The sequence below is a fragment of the Lepidochelys kempii genome, chromosome 18 (assembly GCF_965140285.1).
Source record: "Lepidochelys kempii isolate rLepKem1 chromosome 18, rLepKem1.hap1, whole genome shotgun sequence".
NCBI classification, from domain to species: Eukaryota; Metazoa; Chordata; order Testudines; family Cheloniidae; genus Lepidochelys; species Lepidochelys kempii.
In genome coordinates, this window is record NC_136397.1 from 19,689,795 (window position 1) to 19,705,781 (window position 15,987).

Consider the following 15,987-nt stretch of genomic DNA (forward strand, 5'->3'; position numbering starts at 1 on the left):
TTGCAACAGAACTCGCTAATTCTGTTGGCCTCTGGTGTTACCTAAGGAAAATAGCATGGAAAAGCATCCAGTTTGGGTGCTAAATTTATGTTTGTATATGCTTTTCCTTTGTATATTTGTATATGCTAGGAAAATGTGTTAAGCTTTGGATTGGGGTCAGCCCTAGGCTTCAAACTTTTCTAGCCACATAGGAAGGATGGGGACTGCACTTGTGTATAGACCAAAATAATATCGGCAGGTGGTGTTTTTTTTTTTATTGGGCAACTTTTTCCAACAAGGAGATTTGGTACACTCATATCTCCAAAATGACAATCCCAGGCACTTCGGAGCACTGAGCTCATGCAAAGTCTGTGAGTCTAATGGGAGGTGGACTTGCAAAGGGAAAAGTTGATCATAAAAAGAACAAATAGCAGCTAGGTAAAAGCAAACAAACAAGCCAATCTACCTCTGTGATTGAGCAGTAAATGAAACTCGACTTGGAAATAAATGCCAGTATCATTTCGTGTCCCTTTTGCCTTTGAACAGCATGTCATATAGCATGGCAAAGGAATTCCCAGTTGCATTCCTGTGCCAAGGATGCAAGTAGGATGTTGGAGACATGACAAAAGCAGGGATAGGTGAACTCTAGTGTACTGGAGATGAGCTCAAGTTGTGAAGTTTGGATGTGGATCTTGAGCGTGTCCAAAGTTCTATAGTGTTCAGCTCTAAAGTCTTGCTTTGACCCATTGTGGAGAGGGGGAGCAACTGTAAAAACGCACAGATCTGGGTTTGGATTCACTGCAAAGGCTGGGGATGTTGGACTCCCAGATTTTTGTTTGGGGCTCTCTGCAGTATCTAGCTCTAATTCCGTGTAACTGTTGGAGAGAAAGTGGTCAAAGTTTTTCTATTTAAGAGAGAAAGTCTCTGCTGTGATGGGGAGGAGGGGGCGGAGGCAGGAGTGCTCCCTGGGTACCATTCCTGTTTTTTTGTTGTTGTTGATTGTGTACGGGAGTGAGGGATGGTTGGGGACTGTTTGATCAGATAAAGGACAAGAATTTTATACATTATGAGAGGAGGTCAGTGGCTGCAAATGAAGTATGCTAATTATGTAAACACAAGAGAGGCTGAACAGAGTCTCAATTCACATCCCCGCCAGAGCTGCATTCTAGTATTGACCTGAACACCAGTGTGTGGAGAGCAGAACGTCTGCCTGTGCATAAATGTCTCCTCTCTGCTAACTCACTTCACAGCTCTTTGCTAAGAGAGAGAGAGAGTGAGTATGTGCGTGTTTGTGCTACCAGGGCTTGCCTGTTCCCGAGGGCTGGTGTGATGCAGGAGAGGAGGATCAGATTCTATGAGAATTTGAGACTTTAGTCCAACTATGTGTGGGCTTTTGTGGTTTATTTAATAAACCAGCAGGTTCACCAGACCCTCTTATCTTGCTGTCAGACACATATCTGCCTTACAGTTGCATGATCGTGAAACAGAGAGGCCTGCATAGCTGAAACTGAAAGCATTAAGTGTCTGTGTCCCCCGCCCCTCCCTTCCCGACAGCTCACAGATTGTGTTGGAGAAGGATCAGCTGCTGTCATGTATTGAAATTCTTTGGCCTGCTTATGCAGAAAGTCAGATTAAATGATCAGAATGGTCCCTTATGACCCAACCTGTCCTGTTTACTAGAAAAGGATTTTAAGTGAGTTTTGTGCTAATGAAAGGTGTTGCATTGGTGGCCCTAGAGGGTAATGCCCTTTGCTTAGCCCCAGGACAAGTGCAGTGGCAGTAGAAGGTTGCCTCTATGCTGCTGTCAATGTGCTTCACTCCTGCGTTGCAGGAATCACTGATCCTGATCCATTCGATCCTTGGTACCTCTGCTGATCCTGCTAACAAGAGTTTGTGGTACTGGTGGCTGTTATGATACCTGGCTACTAGGAACTGGATTGAGACTCACCAAACTCGTTTCACACAAGTCACCAAGCGGCCTTCAGTCATTCCTAGCTTTGGGGTCACTTGTGATGAGTTTGAAACCATGACCGAAACTGTCTGATCTCCTACCAAGCTACTGAGCCATTAAATCTGCCCCTGCCACTTGGAAAGACTTCTGCCTTCCTCTGAAGCATTCCTCTCTTGTACTGAAAGTCTGGTCTGGTCATTCCAGACTCATCACAAACTGTATGAGAGGGCAGCTAAGTGAGCATTGCTGCTGAGAGCCCTTTCCACAACACAGGCTTGTTGATAGCAGCCACAAATCAGCAAAAGCCAGCTGCAAACACACTTCCCTCCCTCACCCCGCATTGCTGCTTTCTTTTTCTCCAGACATGCATCTGTGCCAGGGATTCCTGAAACTGATCCACCTCTGGCCTGTTGTAAAGGCTTCCCAACATTTCCCCAGACTTGCCCATCGCAGGTTTGTCGGGTCAGACAGGGTGTGCGTGAATTTCTAACTCGAGCAAACCAGTGAAAACACCACCTGCCAGCTGCTTCTGCTGTATCCCTTTCAAATTGTTTTAAAGCTACCTAGTACTTTTCAAAGGGTTCCTTTTTATGAGTGCAGAACCGCAAGAGAGGTGAAAGGCGGGAGAGCTTTTTAAAAAGGGCCTTTTCTTCTTGCTAAGAATACATGAGATACTGAAGAATACATGAGATACTGTATGTATGTTCCTTTGTAAGGTTCTGCTTTATCTCTTTCACAAGGCCACGGAGGCATTCCTCTCCTGGCCTAGCAAGAGATCATTAAAATTGCTTTGATTATGGTGTTCACTTGATTTAAACTGAAATTTGCAAAGCACTCGACTCCTAAATACAATCCAAGGGAACCATCCTGCTGCAAATGCCATTGGACTCTGGTTATGGATGCAAATAAGAAGTACCACCTGGTTTAATAATCCAGACTGGAGCAAATGGCTGTAGGAGTAATATCTGGGTGGGTTAAGCAGGATGTGGATGAACAGCCCTTCTATAAAGATATTCTCCTTGAGTTTTCTGAGCTTGCCTGACACTTACTGCAGTTTGTTGGGTGCCTAGCAAGGAGTGTGATGTGTCCGATTAATGAACATTAAATTAGGTGAATAGGAACACTCTGCCAAGAGACTCTTGGATTGATATTAAATTCCTTCCAGACAGGCACTATCAGCAGTTCAGTTCTCTATTTTATTGTGTTGTCCTGAAATGACACATACGGCATTTCCGAGTGAGCCCAATTGATTCTCAAGCTCTTCGCTGCTGAGAGCAATGGCAGAGTATTAAGCTGTGGAAGTGCAAGGGAGATTATTTCATGTGATGTAATTAGTGACCAGTGTGGGCCAGAGTCTCTTCTCAGCTATACCAGTGTAAATCTGGAGTTACTTCAGTGGAGTTATTCTTGATTTTATATCAGGGTGGCAGAGGGCAAAATCTAGACCTGCCTACTTAATCTAGTTGATGACAAAGTCCAGATTGTACTCACCTTTATGCTTGTACAGTCCTCTTGAATGAAGTGGGTCTGCCTGGCGTAACAGATGGCAGAATTGGTGCCACGGAGCGTCCCTGGCATCTGGAGTGCTCCCCTGTCACAAACCAGGGGCTTGATTCTCTATTGTCCTGCACCCAATATCAGTCCAAGAGCGGGTGTAAACGGCTTCCGTTCTGATTTGGAAATGTTCCACCTCCACTTTGTACTGGGTGAGTAGAGATCCAGAGACTCAGTCCCTAGACTTCAGGGCATGGTGGTTTCCATAGCAGCATATTTTGGCAACCCTTGTTTTCAGGCTCAACCTCAGATTGGAGGCCCTGTGTAAAGACAGAAGTACTTGGGCTCCAGGCAGCCACCTGTAAGCAGTGCTGTGATAGGGGGACAATTATATGCTCATCACAGGGAATCTTGGTAGGGCGTACTGGGGTCTTGATTGGGGGTGCTTATCACTTGGGAGGGGGGATGCTGGCTCCCCAAACTTTTCAAGGGGGTGTGGGAAGGTGTTTGTGGCATGCTAATACCTGGCGAAGGTTGTGGATACATGATGGGAGTGAGAGGCTAGTCAAAGGGCTACCCAAAAACTACACTCTAGCTCCCCGGTACGACAAGGTGGCCTTCTCCTTTAAGGCCCAGAAGCCGGGTGTCAGCCAGCCCTGTTCAATTAGCTTCACCCCACCAAACCTGGGCATGATGTGGGTCTCAAAGAAAGACCAGTGGTAGGAGGGTAACTGGGGAGGGGTTTAGACTGACTGTTCCTTCCTGAGGGCTGGCTGAGGATGAGACCTGAGGGAGAGTAGGGCTTTTCTCAACAGCTACACCTGCTTTGCTCTCAAGTCTTTCAGTGTGTTGGGGGGTCTCTTGAGAAGGGTCTGGGGAAGGAACCTGAGTGAGCCTAGGACCAGGGGCAGGGGAGGGGATTTTTCACAGGCCCTAGTGGGAGGGAGCAGGGAGAGAACCCAGGCTGAAGAAAACCGAGGATGTGCAGAGTGGATGTTTCCTACCAGTGTCGGTGAGTGGTGGGGGTGAAGGAAGGCCTGGTAAAGTTCTGCTGTTCCATACAAGGAGAAAGAACAAGCTTGGAAAGAAGTCAGGAGGGACATGAGGCTTCTGTTAAGTTCAGGGAAGGGAGATGTTGGTGGTTGTTGCTTTGTTTTGAAGGAAGATTGTGGCGTGAAGAAGAGTTGAGAGTGACAGAAGGTGTCAGAGACTAAGGTGTCGAGAGTTACATTGTGGAACCTCAGAGTGTGCCTTTGAGAGGGGTAATAATAAATTAGCCTGTGACAAGGGACCCTTAGCCCAAGAGAGAGTTTAGAGTGACCCTGAGAGGGGAGGAAACTGAGGCTGGGCCTCTGCGGGGTGCCTTGCAGCCATGAGGGGCCCGCCTGAGGAGGGCCTGACATGTAACGTCTCCCCCCACCTGCTTCCTAGAGTGCCCTGCCTTCTGAGGGTCTGTGTTCCGGTCTGCAAGCTCTTTGGGGCAGGAACTGTCTCTCTGGCTGTGTAGAACATGTTGTGCAAATAGTAATATATGCTAAAGGCTGGTCTGTGCATGTGACTGTCTGTATTGAGAGGAAACTCATTGTACCAGTGTGTTTCTTGGGGGTAAAATGTGTTTTTATAATCTCAAAGCCTCTTTTGTACAGTTTAAACCCCAGTTCCCTGTGTCTAATGGGGGTATGCTGGGACTGAATGGGGGGCTGTGTGCAATTCTAGAAGGGGACTGGAGTCAGAGGGAATAAGTCTCCTTTTTCTTTATAGCTTTAAGAGTAACATTATGTATTCAACCTAAATATAATTGATTTTTTTAATAGTGAAAGGTGCCTTGGTTACTGTACCTGGAGGGCAGAAGTTATTTACACAGCATTATGCCGGCTCTGCTTTTCTGTTTGCTCTCTTATGCAGTCACAAATGCATATTTATCAAGACAACTCCTGCCTCACCTGGTGATAGCAATGAAGCTACTGCCTTCAGGAGATAGGAGGAGGAACTGTGCTAACATGTCTGTCTTGCAGTCGGCATGCAGGAAAAAAACCCATTGGCTTCACTGATGTGCAGGAGATTGTGCAGTATTGCACAGGGGAAAAGTTATGCTCTTGCATGTTTAAGATTTTTCATTGTGTCTATGTATATGTGTGTATTTTATTTATAAATTAAAATCCTTTCTTTATTTCTTTCAAAATACCTCATCTGGGGGCTATAAAGCAAGAGTAGATCTGTACTTACAGCCTTAGAATATTTGTGGGTGTGAACTGCTACAGTAAACGGGTTGGGCTGTGAATTATGGGAAGAGTCTAGGTTCGTGCCATCCTAAACATCTGTTTCTCTTTTCCTGTGTGATGAAAATAGAAATATTAATTGCATGGAGTTGATGCCAAAGCTTCATAGCATTCTGTAGCCTGGTCACAGTCAGTGCTGCCTGTATCCATCTCCATCAGCATCCCTGCCCCTCTCTGTCCTGGAAGGCAGAGCACCTAAAGGATATGTAGGATATGCCTGCACGTATAAGAAGTTTTGCATCTGAAGTAGGATGCATTGCCATTTTTGGAATAAATGAATAGTTTATTCCTGACTCCTTGTGGAGCAGAAGGAATCTGCTATTGTTTTAGATTACTACTATTTAGAACTGTATCTCTTCAAAGCACTTTACTAACCAAATCTAATCTCACAATAGCCACTGTGAGGCCGGTCACTATTATTATCCCCCATTTTACAGATGTGGAAACTGAGTCACAGGGATTAACTGACTTGCCCAAGGCAGTAGATGGAGTCAGTGTCAGAACCATGATTAGAACTTGAAAGCGTTCAGGCCCATAGACCATATCTCTCTAATAGTCCAAAAGTCTGGACAGCATCTACCTGTGGCATGAACCATTTGGAAAATCTAGTTTATTACCTGCTAACATTTGAATTTCATATTCCCTTAGCAGTAAATGGTGCCTCGGTTGGTAGCTGAAGCAAGTCAGGGGCGGTCTAGTGCATGGAGCACAAGAGAAGACTGATTTCTACACTCAGCTCCACTTGCCATGTGGCCTTGTATAAGCTACTGTACCTCTCTATGACTTGGTTATCCTACTTGTAAAACGCGGAGCAATAGTTCTCCACACATTCTCTGTAAAGTGCCCTCAGATCTGTGGAGAAAAAAGCAATGTAACTGCAAAACTGGATTATTATTAATTGGCTCCTTAGTGTGGGAAGAACCTGTAATATTTGTTCTAAACAGATTGTACCAGATGTCTCTCTAGTTTACTCCGTGAAATCATTTTGATGGGTGTTTATAAATCTGTAAGTAATGTTTACTGATTTATATTACTTTTTAGGTATTTTTACTGGAATATGGAATAACATTTCTGTTGTACTTACTGTCATCTTTTCAATTTACTAAGATTTTGCTCGAGCTTGTTATCCATCATGGTAAAAGGCAGATAAATAAATACTGCAGCTGCTTGCCATAAATACAGCTTCTGTAGAATGCAATGGCAGAGAGGACTTATGAAAGAAACAGTTTTAAACTGCCTGTTCCAGCATTTGCCTCTCCCAAGTGCTCAAAAATCATGAGTCAGATTCCTCAAAAACTTAGATTGCCTTAAAGGTGACACCCACTTTTGCCCCTAAACTTCTGCAAGCCAAAAAAGGGGAAATTAATCCTCTTTAAAAAGAACAGACCCTTCACCAAGTAGAGTTTTGATCTTAGACGTGCCAGAAACTCCATTAAATCCATTACGGACTCTGCTATTGCTATTGAGTTTACAGTACGTGGAAGGCACTCAGACAGAAACTACACTGTTAGCAGAAGAATAAAACCCTAAAACAGGTAAAAATGGTCTTTTTAATTGAGTTTTAATCTTAGGTCACACTTTCACACTTTTCTCTGCAACCAGGAGGGCTTGAAACTTCTTAAAATGAAAGCTGAGATTCTCACCTAGTAATTTGTCTCCAGGAACTGGGGCTTTAAATAAAACCACCACATGCCATAAGACTTTCAGTAAAATCACGAGAGTTGCAACACTGCCTTAGCTAAAAAATCCATGAAGTGACATACTAAAGTAGGGAACAATGGACGGTATTAACCCTGCTCACTGTGTCAAACAGAAGATTTGGAAGGATCATCTGAGCTGATGCTAGAAAATCCCTTTTAAAGGCCTTGTCTAAACACAGAAGCTGCACCAGAAGCTAGTCTGCACACAAACGTGCACTGAAATAATGAACCCAGTGCAGTCCCAGTATGTACACAGTTCTATTAGGCCATGTCTACATTGCACATCTTAAAACGGTGCGGCTGTGTGACTGCAGCCGTGCCATTGTAAGGCGCGCAATTTAGCTGCTCTTTTGTCGCCAGGAGAGAGCTATAAGCAAGCTATAAGCCATAAACAGCTATAAGCAAGGGGTAAATCAGTAAGATGTAATTAAACCAGTGTTAAAAATGCACCTTTAGTTATGCTATGTCTACATTACAAATCACTTCGACACAATTTACGTTGCTCAGGGATATGAATAATCCACACCATTGAGCAACATAAATGACATCGACCTAAGCGTCAGTGTGGACAGCACTGTGTCGGCAGGAGAGTTTCTCCCGCCGGCATAGCTACCGACTCTCGCGAAGGTAGGAGTTATTAAGCTGCATTATTAAGTTATTAAGCTGTGTTGCTGTAAATGTAGTACAGACATAGCCTTAAACTGAGGCAGGTTTGTGTGTGTGTGAACTGGGCCTAAGATACATGCGAGGGACTTTCTCAGACCTGGTGTATGTTGGGGATCTGGTCATTTCTTTCAGTGTGAAATTCCTCCCCAGGTCAGGGGGCCTGCACAAGGCCTAGGTGCTAATTAATTCTCACTTATGGTTTAAAGTGGGGCAGAGGAGTCTCATGCTGGCTCTCTGCACAGACTTGGTGAATTTCACCCTCAGTACAGAGTTTCTTGTTTTTCAAAGATTGCATCATTGTGGAAATTGGCCATAATATCATAAAAAGAAAAGGAGTACTTGTGGCACCTTAGAGACTAACCAATTTATTTGAACATAAGCTTTCATGAGCTACAGCTCACTTCATCAGATGCATTCGAAAGCTCACAAAAGCTTATGCTCAAATAAATTGGTTAGTCTCTAAGGTGCCACAATTACTCCTTTTTTTTTTTGCGAATACAGACTAACACGGCTGCTACTCTGAAACCTATCATAATATCTCATAGAAAGAATCTTGTTGCGACTGAAGACATTGTCTCTTACCAAATGTCTTTCTGTTTTTGTCATTGATTCACTAAACAGGTCTTTAAATATATTTAATTTAAATTCCAATTACATCCCTAGCACTCAGTCAAAATATCTTGTTTTAAAAGAAAATGATGGAAGTCTGGAAACTTGTTATGTGATAATGCTATAATTGTGTACCATATATAGATAGAGGACTCTCTGTTCCTTCTTCTGTACTCAAGCCAGACATAATAATAATAAAACAAAAACTATTTGTAGAGAGAAAAACTTCTCTCCTCTGTTTAAAAACTTGGACTGACTTGAAATCACTTGGATTCCAGTGGTGGAAAATAATCAGGAAACAATGCACTGATCTTAAAATTCCTGTAATTCACAGTTTAATGCCAGGCAAACAGAATTTTCCCTGACATTGTTATTGTAAAGCATTATCATTTGGATCGGACACGGCTTGTGTATGTGTTTCCTTTTTTTAAATGATCTCCTTTGCTATTGGATGATATAGTCCTTTCTCAGTTTATTTTGGAATGAGTGCACAGTTTGTCCTGAAGAGCAAATGTCATATTTAAACAACTGGCAAATAATTTTAGGAGAACTGTATTTTGGGAGGGAGAGTATACATCAGAATTAAAAGTAGCTTCATTGGACAAATGGGTGATTACTGAATCATAGAATCAAATAAATTAGCAGTAAGAAAGATTCACACTGGGCTAAGCTCATCCAAGTTGTCCTCAGAGTCACACCAGAGATGGATCTGGCCAATGCAGAATTATCCCCGTAGTGTATCGGCAATGCAGCTTTCCCCAGTCTGCCTGGGAGACTATTCCCCAGTCTAACTGATCTCACAGTTATGGTGTTACTGCCAACATTTAGTTTGAATTTCTTTTTAATTTCATCCCCTTATTCCTAGCTGTGGGCTGAAACCTGTTGTCACTGAAACTATTGGGAAAACTCTATGGCAGCAGGATTGTCCTGTATGTTGCTTGTAAGACTATAAACAATGCCTTGAGGCATGGGCTTGGTAGTAGGGTATGGGGCCAGGTATGGAAGACTTAAGGCAGTAATAGTTACCATCAGATGGCAGTTCAGAGGCCTTTGTGGTGCAAATGCTGTGCCTCGGTTTACTTCCTCCTGGACAGCTGTCCCCATCGCTAACCAAATGCAGCACCACGGTGGCCCTTGTGTTGTTGATCTCAGCCAGCAGGCCTAGGTTTGCAGGCAGTCAGCACGATGTTCTAATCTCTGTCATGTTACCACTTGGAACATAGACTCTAGCGGAGCAGAGAATTTCCAGATCTTTTATTCACTGTGTTACCAATTTTGCCTTTGGGGTGGGAGGCTTTTTCCCCTAGCATACTTAGCACTCAGCAGACTCCTTGGCTGTCATGCTTTCAGTCTGGAGCTCTGTAAATGACAGAGGAGGGATAACTGGAAAGCTGCAGGCTCTGACACAAACGGTTACTCCTGCTAAGACAAATCTCTCTGTCTCTCTCTTCCTCCCTTTCTGCTGTTTTTCTGTAACCTGCTATTTGACAGTTTGCATGTGTGCTGTCAATGGCAATTTCATTGGCGAAACCCAAATGACTAGGCAGGCAGGTCCAGCGCTCCAGTTGGGTCTGGAATGTTGGTTTGCACTGTGCAGCAAGATGCTTGTGAGCTCACTAAAGAACAGTGACAGCTGGAGTCAAGACCCCCATGTATTTGTGTTTTCAAAGGTGAACTGCACTGGAGCTGTGCAAAATGTTCACGGATCGGAGGCCGTGGGGCTTAGGGAACAGAGCACTGGACTAGGATTTGGGAGACCTGGATTCTGTTGCCAGCTCTGCCACTGGCCTGCACGGTGACATTGGGCAAATCACTTCAACTCTCTGTGGCTCAGTTTTCCCATCTGTGAAATGGCTGTAATGATACGGAGTTCCTTTATAAAGCACTGTGTGATCTATTGATGAAAAGTGCTATAGAAGAGCTAGGTATTTATTTTTGTATTTATTACACAGCCTCAAACCAGGGGAAACTGTCCAGCTATCACTAACACAAAATTCAGACCCAGTTGGTCAGACCCTGTGATCAAACCTGGGCCTGGTTTCAAAGCCCAGATCTTTGGTTTGGCACTGAAATCTCCCCAAACTTGTGGCTCCCAACTGACATGAAACCCACATGCTTTGGCTGAGTTGAGTGAGCTTTTCACTTTTTCTGAATTTGAAATTCAAAATGCAACTCATTGTATATGCCCCACGTACAATTCCAGTCTGGGTCTGAACTACCCCAGAGTGTAAGGCAGCCTAGCTTGGGCCAACGGTAGTGGTGGACTAGGATGTCTCTGATCCTTGTCCAGGGGTTGAGGAACTCCCTCTCTGTAAAAAGAAAAGGAGTACTCATGACACCTTAGAGACTAATACATTTATTTGAGCATAAGCTTTCGTGAGCTACAGCTCACTTCATCGGATGCATTCAGTGGAAAATACAGTGGGGAGATTTATATACATAGAGAACATGAAACAATGGGTGTTACCATACACACTGTAAAGAGAGTGATCACTTAAGGTGACAGGTAAGCTGTAGCTCAAATAAATTGGTTAGTCTCTAAGTGCCACAAGTACTCCTTTTCTTTTCACTTAAGGTGAGTTATTACCAGCAGGAGATGGGAACAGCAACAGCCCCTGCATGTCATCCACATACCATGGAGCACAATTTGCCACAAAAAGGGTGGGGGCAAGGTAAGCATGGCCCTTCCCCCTCTGCAGCAGCCTCTGGAGACAACTGGGCACACTGGGGAAGCAGTTTGCACCAGCCAAAAGACTATCCTGAATCTCAATCCCTGCCTGAGCTCCCCCAGGGGTGTACTGCTCTGCACCACTCCTGACGGGGGTCTGTCTGTGGCTGAAAGCCTGTTTTGCCATTAGATTGAGCTGGCTTCTGAAGCTTCATCTCTCTTCCCCACAGGTTGCCATGGGATCTTGAATGCCTTGGGGGTTAAAATAGAAACAAGGTGGGGAAGGGAAGGCGTCTACTGGACAGTCAACAAGCATGAGAGGCCGAGGGCTCTAGCGAGTGGGCTCCATTTCCTCCAGGTCTAGGTTGCTGAGGAGCATTGTAGGGAAACTTACATTGCCTCTGCTCATGGTGAACCTGTTTGATATTGAGGTCTTGGCTCCCCATGGTGGTCAGTCCCAGACAAGTCACCCTGCAATATTTGAAAGGGGCACTGTTTATTTTACCTGTGATTCCAGATTTCTCAGCATCTTCTCTTAACTATAGCACAACTAGCTGAGGGCTGGGGGTGCACTGATGCAGTATTGGGAGGTTTCTTTTGTGGTACTCATGTTTCATTACATCAAAATAAAACCTGGGTTTTTAAGAAACAAACAAACTTTTTCAAACTCCTGTTTTTCGAGACCAGTAGCTGGTAGAATTGTAACTAACAAACAGCACTTCTGTGATATTCCTCTGCTTTCAGTGGAACAGAGCCACAAATATATTATTGTGGTAACAATTCTTTTGTTCTTTAAAAAAAACAAACCAACCCAAAACTGGTGCTACATAAGTGCTGCATTTTCGTATTATCTACATTCACAAAAGTCCCTGTTTTCTGTAAATATATTATGCAAACTTGGCCATTAGCGTCAGAATGTTTAATCAAAGCTTCTTTTGATCCTTCAGTTGAAAGGAGAACTTAAGCAGGAAGGAATACTGTAGATTTGTTACAACTTCTACAAATGGGAACTATCGCCTCACTTTCCTTTGATGTATTTGGCTGTTTGTATTCCCTTCTGAGCTTCCTAAGCCTGTCCAAAGACTACTGAGGTCAAGACTCCAGTGACTTCAGTTGGCTTTGGATCATAATAGGCAGCAGGTTTAAAACAAACATAAGGAAGTGCTTCTTCACTCAGTGCAGTTAACCTGTGGAACTTGTTGCTAGGGGATGTTGTGAGGCCCACAAGTATAAATGGGTTCAGAAAAGAATTATGTTCATGAAGGATAGGTCCATCAATAGGTATAGATAGTCAGGGACACAAACCCTATGCTGCAGGTGTCCCTAAACCAGAAGCTGGGGCTGGACAACAGGAGATGGATCACTGCCTTGTTCTGTTTATTCCCTCTGAAGCATCCAGCATCGGGCACTGTCGGAAGACAGGTTATTGGGCTAGATGGACCATTGGTCTGACCCAGTATATCTGTTCTTATGTTCTTAAACCTATGGGAGGGGAGTGTTGGGGTATTTGTGTATGTTTTTACTGTAGATTTGGAGAGTGGGTCAAAACAAGATTTTGTTTTTTCAGTTCTGCACCCTCTGGTTTTAATGTTGATAATTTTTAGTAATCCACTTTGACTTTTGTGGAAGATATGTCTGTCTCTTATTGCATCTGGTGAGATTCCCAGAGGCTTCTAGGCATGGATTGCTGGAGAAATACAGATGTAGAATAATAATAGCTCTATCATTAATCATTAATAATAGCTCTATCATTAATTCTGGGGACACAATCTCACTTCAGTCTTTCACCAGTAAATCAGCCATTCAAACCCAGCTCATATTGGTAGCAGACAGGTGTCCAGATCACAAACCCAACCACCTAACTGGCACTCTCAGTAGAGAGGCCAAAAGACTGAAAAGGCCATAGAAACTAAACTTGCTTGCTCACCCCAGAGGTGGCTCCTCTCTGTCAGGATATGGTCATGTTGGTGGGGCAAACTGGCTAGGCCTGGTCAGATCTGATGGGAGGGAGGGAATCTCCAGAGGCTGTCAGTATAGCACATTTTTGGCTACTAAATGGACAGAACATTTTCAAAAATACCAACAAAAAAGAAGCTTGATCGCTAAAGCTTATTAATGCTCCAGGTGTTTTCTGACACAAGGACTGAAGTAGTCCAACCTTTCCGATCACTGATGCTGTGGGTTTAAAATAATGGCTTTCTCCACAGATATGTGGCTAACCCTGTACTTAGTGCTTTGTCCGTGTCTTGGCTGAGCTGATTGACTCATCTCTGGGTTTCCCATGTTGTGGTTTGTGGCTAAGTAAACAGACATTTATTCTTTAGCTTTCAATGAGTGCCATAGACACTCCATAGCTTTCTCACATCAATAAAACGTTGTTTACTGTGGGTAGATTATGAACCAGTTTTAAGAAGAGGGATTCCTGCTATTGTCCCCTAATCCTTCTCCAGATTGTTGTGCACTTTTGAGGATGTGTGACGACTTCACAATTCCAACACACAAAACTCGTTTGAGGCAGAAGTTACTGGGGAAAACTTGACTCTCTGATTGCTAGGTGGAATTGCTCACGGATAGAGTAAGAGACGTCAGTTTGATCAACACCACAGGGGAGCACACAAGGGTAGGTGGTATGGATAACAAGGGAATGACATAGAGCAGGAAGCAAATGTTTCATGTGCATTTTGAGGTCGTTGCTCAGAATTATCTTTGCGGAAATGGCCTTGTGAGATCTTTTAACACAAAATTTTTGTCCCTCCTACTATGCCCCCTACTCTCTGTGGTGTAATCAAATCATGGGGATCTCTATAAGGTAACAAGGGTCCACTTGGGAAACTGACTGTGTAAAAGGAATGGATGGAAGGGAGCAGAATGCGGGGCTGTATCTTGCTAAGTGATATGAACTGGGTAGTAGACTGGTGCTGTTGCTTCCACTGGTTGAGGAAGGCTTGCTTTATGGCCATGGAAGTTTATCACTTCAGAATAACTAAGTGGTGGAGTGGTCCCTGGGAAGAGAACTGTTCTTTGTACCCTACGGTTTCTGTATCCATTGTCTGGCTCCTCCTCCTAGACAGATCCCATATCCTCTCTCTGGAGAGCGGATCGGCTGTTCTGATGTGTCAGACTTGTCTCCGGTGTCTTTGGGGGCCAGAAGCACCCCTTCTCTCCCCATTCTGGCTTGGAGAAGGGCTCCTCTCCCCCTGAATCTGGTGGGATGAAGGGTCACCAAACAGGGACTCCTGAAGTGGGAACAATGGGTTGAGCAAGTGCCCCCAGCCACCTCACCAGTAGATAGAGCAACAGCACCGCCACCTTCATGGTACAAGAAAATGTTGCCCAGCCTGGGAGTCCCCTGTCCACCATCTTGACCTCCACAGAAAGATCTGGGTCCCCCTTCCTTCTTGGCGCGGAGAGGGGGGAGATGCTGCTTTTGCTCCTAGGGAGAAAAGACAGGCCCATCTGATCCCAGAGGTAAGAGAAGAGCAATGTCAGCTCTGTCTCCCCCCCCTGGGTCTCATTAGGGGTCTGTGGCTGGAATATGGAGGAGATGGAATGGGAGCCCACGGAGGAGTGAGCGAAAAGGGAAGGGGGTGGGATGGAGGAATAGAGGAGGACTGTGGCTGGAGGACAGACAGGGAATGCAGGGTAGGGACAGTGAGTGGGGATGAGGGATGAAGTGGCAGAGGGATGAGGGGTTACGGGCTAGTAGAATAAAATGGGAAGGAGAAAGGAAGAGCCGAGAGCCTGGGAGACCTAGTGAGAGAGCTGTATTGCTTAGGGAGCCCCGTGCTGGAACGATTCCATTGAAATGCATTTTGCTGCTTGCTTTGGGTGCCAGGGATGTGACCGCATAAGAGGAAGAGAACAGAGAGGCCTGGTGGTGCATGGGAGACGTGACCAATATGCTGGCATAGGGGCTGAACCAAATCTCATTGAAGTCAGTACACTCCCATTACCTGCAGTCTGCCATGGCTCTGGCCCATGGAGGGGACGGGATAACTGCTCATGTTTTGCCTTGTCGATGCTAGCCTTCAGCATAGTTCAGCGTGGCTGCTAGGGAATAAGAGAATAGGATTGGGGGCCGTGGGCTGTGGTGTGCTTTGCCTGAATGTTTTAACTAGGATGCAGCTTTCCACTGGCAGATGCCAGTCTGTGGTTGCAGTTCAGGGCCATCTCTGGTTAAATGGCTCAGATGGTAGCTTTCTCTCCTCTCCTTCCAGAGACTTTGCTGACAGAACATCACATCTACTTTGGAAGGCAGAGTAAGCGCCATGTGGGATATAAGTTACTAGAGCAGTGTTACTCAGATTGAGGCTCTTTAATGTGTCTCCTGCGGCTCTTTGCAGCACTTGATGCATGATCTCAAAACACCGCATGATTTAATTATTAACCAATCAGGCTGCTTTCACTATGTTACTAACTATGTTATTAAGTAGACTACTTGGTTGGTCATTTTGCTGTAAGAATAATTTTTATATATAGATATATATAGTAAATGAAACAGTGAATTCACATTACTGTGGCTCTTTTGGGTAATGTTGATGGCTAATTTGGCTCCTGAACCACTGAGGTCGGAGTATCCCTGTACTGGAGTAATCATCTCATTTTATTGAATAGCAAAATACCAAAGTCCATGGCAAGGAC

At 44.5% G+C, this 15,987-nt stretch overlaps 1 protein-coding gene across 1 annotated transcript in view; it reads left to right on the forward strand.

Annotated features, from left to right (window-relative positions):
• The window catches only part of PLCH2 (phospholipase C eta 2), a 318,005-nt gene that overhangs the window by 663 nt on the left and 301,355 nt on the right, over positions 1-15,987 (forward strand). The window lies entirely within an intron of this gene.